Consider the following 10,087-nt stretch of genomic DNA (forward strand, 5'->3'; position numbering starts at 1 on the left):
TCTAGTCTGGTTGCCAAAGACCTTGGGCAGATCCAGATCAAGTCTGGCCTAAACTACATGTGGTCACAATGCTAGATGGGAATAATTATACCTACACATACATATCCTTTTCTATACATATACTCACACATACATATCCATACACACATATACCTACATTTTGTATGTATATGTTTTTATATATATATATATATATATATATATTTACATAATCCTATATACTGATTCATCTACATAAACATACACACATATGAGAAGCCACATGATTTACAGTCTTGGTGTCACACTGCATATAGTATATATATATATATATGTCTATATAGGAAGACACACATATGTGTGTGTTTTAAACTGGGCCTATTAATTCATTGGGGTAGGGAACTATATTAGTAGGGAAATTCTCTATATCAGTGTGGCAGGTCAGTAACTGTTCCTCAAATTAGAAGAGAGACAGACACAGAGAAAGGAGATGGAGGAGAAAGAGAATTAGAAAGAATGGGGGTGTGTGTATATACATATATATATATACACACACATACACACACACATTTTTGCATATATGTGTTTGTATTTACATATACACACATATATTGTCAAATATTCTTACTGAAAAGTGAAACAAAAAAAATTCACCACTTTTTATTCAGACAAGTTTTGTTTGCATGCTTTCTTATCACTTATTTGGCCTAATAAATGATGTGGAAAAAAAAATATTTCCTGCTATCTCAGTATTATTTACTCATCATGCATTTCTGACAAACATAAGAAAACCCCGTGAAATATATCCCTTACAGCACTAGTCCCTCTGTTCTTTGCTAAATACCTAAGAATGGCAATAAAAGTCTTGTTTATAGATTTCTCCAGTAGGATTTCCTAGGTTTAAAACTGGACCATCTGTTGGAGTGATGAATTGCCATTCTGCCGGCTGGCTTCCCTGAGAGCCTAGTCTAACACCCACCAAAACAGTCTGGCAGAAGATGCTGTAATACAAGGTAATGAAAAATAGGTCATTTGGGGGCCATTTACCATAGGAACTTTAACCTCATAAAGTTTAAACTTGGCTGTACACCAATGGTAGGACAACAAAACTGATAATTATTTTTTTATTGTGTATTTCTCATGCTTTAAAATTAGGCTTTTGGTGATAGAAGCTGACTGATTTTCAAAATCAGTATCACTAGCTTTATAAAACCATATGTTATTATTGGCCTAATTGTCTTAGAGAACAACAATAAATTTCCCAGGGCTTTATTTCTGGGACTTGAATGAATGAAAAGACTTTTATTAAGTGCTTGTGATGTGCCAAGCACTGGGTTCACAAATAGAAAAGGTAAGACAGTCCCTTCTCTAAAGAAGCTCACATTGTCATTGGAAGAAATAGCACATAAAAAATAAGTTTGGCTGCAGAATAGATGGAAAGGCCTAGAAGTTCGAATGGTTCAGCAGCATAGTAGATGAGGCCCTTACGTTGGGCCACCAAGAGGTCAGGTGATTGTGCCGGAGGTCTGCAGGCATAGAAGCTCAATAAATGGTAAGGTGGTGGTCCTCCATTGTGCCTCAAGGGAACTGGTGACTCCTATTCGACTCAAGCTGTGTGAGCAGCCAAGTATAGATAGGTTGTAGGTGGCCTGAATTAGGTGAGAGGGCAAGGAGGGAAGGGTATGCCTAGTGTAGCTTGGATATATACCCCAGTATGTTCTTAGGGAAAGTATGAAAAATAGTCACCAAATCTCATAGAAATTGAACACTAACCATTGTTAGTAAATCTCTATTAGTGCTCATCCATTCAGTGAAACTTCTTGAATCATGGAGGCAAAGGATTATAAATTTGGAGCACAGAGGGACTTTAAAGCTTATCTAGTCCAAACCATTAATTTTATACATATTTTTATTTTGTTGAATTTTATTGAATTCTAATTTTATAAATGAGTAAATTGGGACCCAGAGAGGTTAAGGGCATGTTTAAAGTACTGCATGTTGTAGGTGGCAACACTAGGATTCATACTCATGTTCTCTGACTCCAAATCCATGGCTCATAACTATATCAGTTTCTTGAGGACATATGCATTTCTTCAGTGTACAAAAGGGGGTTTGTGATCACATTTGAGCCAATTTTAGGTGGTTGGAATTATTTTATTTGTGACTGTGTCAATCCCTTGTTTGATTAAAATTCTACCTGCCACCTAGACCCAGCTGTAGCTAGATAGTCAATGTAGTCAAAGGTACCTTGTCTAGCTCTCTTGTTTTTTTTTCATTGTATGACCTTTTTATATTTAAGTTACTTATCCATTTTGAACTTATTGTATATATTTCTTTATGACTGCAACCTTATGGCTTTTTTATGTATGGCCAATATTCCCATGAATTTTCAATTTACGCACGGTACAACTTGTGTCTTCTGTTCTCTCATAACATTTTGTAGACAGGGGTTTTGTTTTATTATTATTATTTTATTTTTAGGCAATTGGGGCCAAGTGACTTGCCCAGAGTCACACAGCTAGTAAGTGTCCAGTGTTCGGTCTGAGGCCAGATTTGAACTCAGGTCCTCCTGACTTCAGGGCTGGTGCTCTCTCCACTGCGCCACCTAGCTGCCCCTAGACAGGGGTTTTGAATAAGCATCATTGACTAACTGGTGACAGTTTGTCAGACTAAAACAAAATTAGTGTGTCTGTAGATTTTTAGCTTATCTCTACAAGAACTTTAATGTTATTTTGTATCTTTGTTAGTTTTTAGATTGTCACAATGGTCAGAATGCATTTCCTTTTCTTATCAGCCAAAAAAAGAGATGATAAAAATATCCTTTGAAGTCCTCTATAGTTTAAGTCTTACCATGTAAAAATTAATAAGGACCAGTCATGTCTATGGAGCACAGACGACTCTGGACTTCAGTCATTTTGCGTTGATAATAGAAGCACCATGGCAAATACTGAAATTGCAGTAGATTCAAAATCCATCAAAGTTAAGGAGTAAAAATCCTCCATAGTAGCAAGTCAGCAGAATCTGGACTCTCATCAGACAGCTATAAAATGGATTATCCAGAAATGGAGTTATGTGTAATAATCAATAATGAAAATTTTCATCCAGACACTGGCATGCCATTTTGTTACATACATGTAGATGTAGATATAGCACTGCTCAGGGATATGTTCAAGAGTTTGAAATATCAAGTCAGGAATACAATAGATCTGACATGTAAAGAAATAGTTGAATTAATGTACAACGTTTCTAAAGAAGATCACAGCCAAAGGAGCAGTTTTGTTTGCATGATTCTAAGTCATGGTGAAGAAGGAATTATCTTTGGGATGGATGGATCTGTTGAACTGAAAAGAGTAAGAGTTTCTTTAAAGGGTATAAGTGTAGAAGTCTAAGAGGAAAACCAAAGCTTTTTATTATTCAGGCATGTACAGGCACAGAGTTGGATTGTGGTGTTGAGACAGATAGCGGCACTCATGACAGCATCACTGATAAGGACGTAATGTGCCAGAAAATACCTGTTGAGGCAGATCATATGCATATCTACAGGCTATTATTCTTGGAGAAATAAAACATATGGTTCGTGGTTTATCCAATCACTTTGTGCAGTACTGAAACAGTATGCTTACAAGTTTGAGATTATGCAACTCCTTACCAGAGTCAATCAGAAGATCACATAGAGTTTGAATCTTACTCCTCAAACTTTGATGTCCATGCAAAGAAGCAGGTGCCATGTATTATGTCCATGCTTAATAAGGAACTATATTTTTTCCCTAAGAAAATCCATGAATTTTAATTTGTATGCTAAGCCAGTGAACAATAGGTCTGAGGACTGCATTTCCTTGGTGATTTAAATTGCACACTTTGAGCCTAATACAGTATAGCACTGGGTAGGGTTTGGGGGATTGGCAGAGAAGCACCATTTCTCCATTTAATAGAACCAATACATTGCTACCTCAAATTTAGGTAGTTGAAGTGGAAACTAATTAAAAGTTAATATACTAACTTTATAAAGGAAAAAAATGGATAATGACATTTGTTATAAGAAGAAACTATTGTTATCTCCTAAACTTTAAAAATAATTAGAAATTCAGGGAACAGAATTCTTCTTAGTGATATATGAGCATGGGTTTTGGAAGGATTGTGGAAAAACTAACACATTTTTACAGTATATTTTTACTTAATTATGAAAGGTAGCATGGTATAATGAGCAAAAGGATGGCCATGGAGTCAGGAAGACCCAGTATGCAGCACTGTCTGAGGTATGTTACCCCAGCCAAATCACTGCACCTCTCAATGTCTCTGGGAATGAAGACTGTAAATTTTAGACTAGCTTAAGATCAGCATAAATGGAGTGAGTTTCCATTCCTAACTCAGATTTTTTAAACTGAATTTTTAAGTATTTCTTCAGGTTTTGTAAAATGACAAATAATACATGATGATGCTTTCTGGATCTCTGCCAAAATCATGGCATTGTTAGAGACTAGCAGTGGCAGGCTTTTACTTGGACAATTCATATTTGGAAATAAACAAGGGAAACATATAGATGAAGTTTTCTTAACATATATATTACAATTCCATTCTTGGTTTCTGAACATACAAGGGACGTAGGTTTTTACCTATCAAATTTAGGGTTTTTATATATCAAATAAAACTCATTTGAATTTTGAATATAAAATCCAGAATTCTATTTGGGCAAAAATGTGGGTAAACTCAGGTGTTTATCTTTGAGCCATACTTAATCATCAGGGGCAAACAGGATTCATTACCTAGCCAAGGTGCTGAATACAGCATGTTTACCAAAGGGGTGCTTGTCCCCACATTGATCAGATGGGCTGGCTATTAGCCAGCAGAAAGCCATCTAATGACCCACTGTGTGAAAAACTGAAAAATGACTGACTTAAGCAACACAAATTAAAGAATTGGTAGGGATACAACTTGAAGCAACATCATACACATAGAGTAGTTTTGAAAACCAACCAATGGCCTAATCAGCAATAGCTTGGCACACAATAGTCAGTGAGGGGGTGGGATGCCTTCTTGAGTTGAAGCAAGGAAGGAGGTGGAAAGTAGTACAGACTAGATCTTCAGGCCAATGGATGCACAATGGCTCTGGTCACAGATTCTTCCAGTCATCAGTCTTCATATACAAAGAACAAATCAAATAGACACAAGGTCAAAGTTTTCCAAGGATGGCTGAGGACCTATCCAAATATTGGCATTTATGTTGAAAACTATCTCTGCCTGTTAAATTATTTTCAAAGACATTTATTATCAAATGAAAACAATAGCAAAATTTAATTCCTCTCTAGGACCTTTAGTGAATTTACTGAACATAGACTCTAAAATGAGACCATGTAGTCCAACTCCCCGATTTTTCAGAGGAGGAAACTAAGGCTCAGAGAAATTGAATGATTTGTCTAAGATTACACAAGTAAAGAGCCTATGAATGAGGCCCTCTGCCCCAGAACCTTGTGTTCTATCCACTGTTATGTGTTTTCTCTTTTACAGATGAGAAAACTGAGGTCAAATCAAGTCAAATAACTAGCCTAAGGACACATAGGTGGTTAAGGACAGTACTGGGACTAGAATCCAGGTGTCTGGATTCCTACTTAAATCATCAACAATCTTTCAGTCTTGTGATTTCATTTTACTTGAGGGAAAGAAGATAAAATTACAAGAGGTGATATTAGTGCATAAATGATGTTTCTAATTTGTATAATTTAAATGCAGCATATAATTGAAATGGTACTTGATAATGTTTGTGTAAGAACTTCTACAATAAAAATATGTTACTTTGAGTGTTTTTACTTCTTTTTTTAATTAGTTAATTTATTTTTAGTTTTTAACATTCACTTCCATAAGCCTTGGAGTTTTAAATTTTCTCGCCCTTCTTTCTTGCCTCCCTCCACAAGGCAGCATGCAATCTGATACAGGTTCTACATATACATTCCTATTAAAGATATTTTCACATTAGTCATATTGTAAAGAAGAATTAGAACTAATAGGAGGAGCCACAAGAAAGAAGAAACAAAACAGAAAGGAAAAAAAGAACAAATAGTATGCTTCCATCTGCATTCAGACTCCATAGTTCTTTCTCTGGATGTGGATAGCATTTTCTATCATGAGTCTTTTGGAGTTGTCTTCGATCCTTGCATTGCTGAGAAGAGCTAAGTCTATCAAAGTTAGTCATTGCACGATGTGGCAGTTACTGTATACAATGTTTTCCTGATTCTGCTCACTTCATTCAGCATCAATTCATATAAGTCTTTCTGAAGTCTGCCTGCTCATCATTTCTTATACCACAACTTATTCATCCATTCCCCAATTGATAGGCATCCCCTCAATTTCCAATTCTTTGCCACCACAAAAAGAGCTATTATAAATGTTTTTGTACACATGGGTCCTTTTCCTATTTTTATGATCTCTTTTGGATACAGCCCTAGAAGTGGTACTGCTGGGTAAAAGGGTATGCATAGTTCCAGATTGCTCTCCATAATGGTTGGATCCATCCACAACTCCACCAATGTTAATTAACATTAATTATCAATTATTATTAACTAACATTAATGTTCCAATTTTCCCACATTTTCTCCAACATTTATAATTTTCCTGTTTTGTCATGTTAACCAATCTGATAGGTGTGATGTGGTACCTCAGAGTTGTTTTGATTTGCATCTCTCATCTCAATAGTGTTTTAGAGAAATTTTTCATGTGACTATAGCTAGCTTTAACTTTTTTTTGATAGCTTTAATTTCTTTATCTGAAAACTGTCTGTTCATATCCTTTGACCATTTATCAATTGGGGAATGACTTGTATTCTTGTAAATTTGACTCAGTTTTCTATATATTTTAGAAATGAGGCCCCTATCAGAGACACTGGTTGTAAACATTTTTCTTCCCGGTTTTCGGCTTCACTCCTAATCCGAGTTGCATAGCTTCATGCAAAAATTTTTCAATTTAATGTTACCAAAATTATCCATTTTGCATTTCATAATATCTCTTGTTTGGTCATAAATTCTTCTGTTCTCTATAAATCTGACAGGTAAACTATCCCTTGCTGAGTGTTTTTACTTCTTAAAAAAAAAATTCCCACCAACAATGCAAAAGGCAACCCTTCCATGCCTTCACATCTTGTGTAAATAATATCCATACTCAAATGGATCTTCAATTTCATCAATTCAGAAGTTCTCTCACATTATGCCAATCACAACCCATCTATGCCTGCTCCTCTTATGCAACCCTTCTCCAGTCTTCCCATAAGATCACCACAGAGGGTCTATCCAAAGTCCTGAAGGCCTTCTTTTCTCCTGACATTGCAAAGGTATTAGTGGAAAACACTGCCTGGCCAACTGTCATCATTCTTGCAATATGAGCAGCACATCTTTATTTCCCATGACACAGTTCATCTTTTATTCCTGTTTTCTGGAGTTTCTTAATAATTATATATGATAGCCTGTTTATACCTACCTAATGCCTCTCCATTGCCCTCTGTATGATGCTTATTTTTAATTTGCTATTGATGTTTATATTCTTTATCTCACCATCAAGCCATCAGGCAACACAAACAAAATGTTAGTATCAAAAATCCTTTGTTTTCATGGGAAGCTCAGGATCAGTAAGTAACTTTTGAAATTTCCTGAAAGCAAGCCTACATGTCCTATGAAATTTTGGGCCCTATTTTGTCCTTCTGTCACTGACACACATACTGAATGACAAACACTATAAATGTCCATCAGATGCACATTGAAATCTGGGCAATAAATATTCACCCACTGTCTTTCCTGCATGCATTGAAAAATCAGATTCTTTGGCATGATTACTGCTGTGTTCTAGAAGGCTTTGCAGTATCCTGGAGACTGATTCAAGCAGCTTATTGTTCTCTTCAAAATAGGGCATCTGGAAGATTTCACTATCCATAGGGAATTTCTCTTTCACCTGAATTCTACATTAGAGCTCCTACATCACAGTGATGAATACTTGTGGCAAGCATACCTGCTTTCTGACTTGCCTATGTATTATCATAGGTTCAATGAAAAGTTATTTCTGTTACACGTTCCAAGGATCCACGAATGCTCTTGATGTATAGAGAGGTGACACTTTGCTGTAAGAGAGCCTATGAAATGATGTTGTGTTCTACTGGATTTTTTTTTTTGGTGGGTAGATGGTGATAATCAACAAACTAAACACAATGAGACAGCAATTTTTAATTCATTTTCAGTTATTACAAGATAGCAAATATGTGGCACATAGTCAATTATAATTTGTGAAGGCTTACTTGGTCCTTACTAATAAACTTCTTTCAAGTACCTGACACACAGGGAGATTAACTCTCATAAAGATTTTGTACACATGGGAGAGTAGACATAGAGATCAGTAGTTACTGTTGTTCTCTTGGTCATCTTTTTTCAGTATTAATAAGGTCTGTGATTGATTTTTTTTTGGTTGACCATGCCTTTGGTATCATTCCCTTCTTCAGCTATCCTGTATATTAGTCCCTCAGTGCCTTTACAATTGCCACATCCAGCCTAGATTGTGTATGTGTATGAGTGTGTATATTCTTGGTCCAATCCAGCTGTTTTTCTTTAGTTCTACTTTCTATATTTGGCCATATTTCCCTAAAAATCCTCCATGCAGGATTTCTCTCAATGAGTGAAGGCCTTCCTGTAGGTTTCTTAAAACATTAGAAGGACCTGGAAATTAAGAACACCTCAAAATGTGTGTGTGTGTGTGTGTGTGTGTGTGTGTGTGTGAATTGACATACCTGGTCCTTCTAATTTTATTTATATTATATAGGTACTAGAAAACATGTAGGCTAGCCATATGTTATCATTCAATTACAACATGATTATCTGACTTTTCCTTTTCCAGGAATATATTTCTTTCATTGGTCTCTTTCAAAAATCTTAATTCCCTTAACATTATGTTTCCTACAGCATGGACCTCCTCTCTATATATGTAGTATACACCAGCTGTACTTCACACTTTTGGGTTTTTTTTTGTTGTTGTTGTTTGTTTGGTGTGATTACTACTTATTCCTATAGCACATTGGAGACTAATCTGAGAGTCCAAAAATTATGACTTCATTGCCACTGGAGCTATGAGTATTGTTTAGAATTCTTCACAGATCTTTTCCATTCTTGCACTGCTTGAAGTTTTTATCTTAAATGCTCTTAAGGTGTTTTGGCAATTCCACCAATTCTTCATTTGACTCTCCATGGAGAGTCAATGAGCCATCTTTCCATTTAGCTATGACTTCCTTTCATAAAAAAGTTTCATTTGTAGTAATAATATTATACTGTCAAAATTCAGTTCTTCAGGTAATGTCTCTTCAATCACTAGAAAAATTTTATACAATTATAGTTACAATGCTAAGTCAATATGGATGGACAGCCTAAAACCAGCATGATTCTTAGCACAATAATCCCCTTTCTCTACCACTCTTCCATAGCCATTAACTATAGAAGGTAGCCACACAAGACTGAGGGCCATTTGCTACCATGTCAAACTTTCCACAAACTTGTTTTTTCCCTCTACTACTTCTCATTGTTTTATAATCTACCGTTCTCCTTTTTAAAGTTTTACAAATTGTATTTCAAACTACTGTTTCTTTTGGATATTAAATCTTTCTTTTTTTCCTAAATGTGCAAATGTTTACTGGCTGAAGTTGGTTTTAGACTCTTTTGGCCTTCTCATTATGACAGTTGATCTACTTTTGCTACACTTCATTAGAAAATCATAGTCTGTGTCGATGTAGTTCTTTTATTTCTTCTTTTCCAGTATCAATTGCTTGTTTAAATTTCAGGTTGAAGATGTTTTATTCTATACCATATTCCTAATTTTTATTCCTTTGTCCAGTTGGTTTTTGATATTGATCTTTTCATGTCAGTTGTCTTGCTGTACACAACTAATTCAGCAGTAATTCCCGTATCAGCAACTGTCATTTCCTGTCTAAAGTATAATCAATTTGATTTTTTGTGATGTCATTCAACACCCACTATTTTTTGAACCTTCTCTTCTCTCTTATTGAAGAAAGTATGATCTTTGGTGTGAGACTTCTGTATAAGCAACAAGCTTTTGACTTTTCATTTATTTCTGAAGCATGTTTTCTAAC

The 10,087-nt window shown here is 35.5% G+C and overlaps 1 pseudogene; it reads left to right on the forward strand.

Annotated features, from left to right (window-relative positions):
* Nucleotides 1-2,315: 2,315 nt before the first annotated feature.
* On the forward strand, nucleotides 2,316-3,784 carry LOC110220430 (caspase-3 pseudogene; annotated as a pseudogene).
* Nucleotides 3,785-10,087: the final 6,303 nt, after the last annotated feature.

This window comes from Phascolarctos cinereus, unplaced genomic scaffold (genome assembly GCF_003287225.1).
Source record: "Phascolarctos cinereus isolate Bilbo 61053 unplaced genomic scaffold, phaCin_HiC Scaffold_4;HRSCAF=312, whole genome shotgun sequence".
NCBI classification, from domain to species: Eukaryota; Metazoa; Chordata; class Mammalia; order Diprotodontia; family Phascolarctidae; genus Phascolarctos; species Phascolarctos cinereus.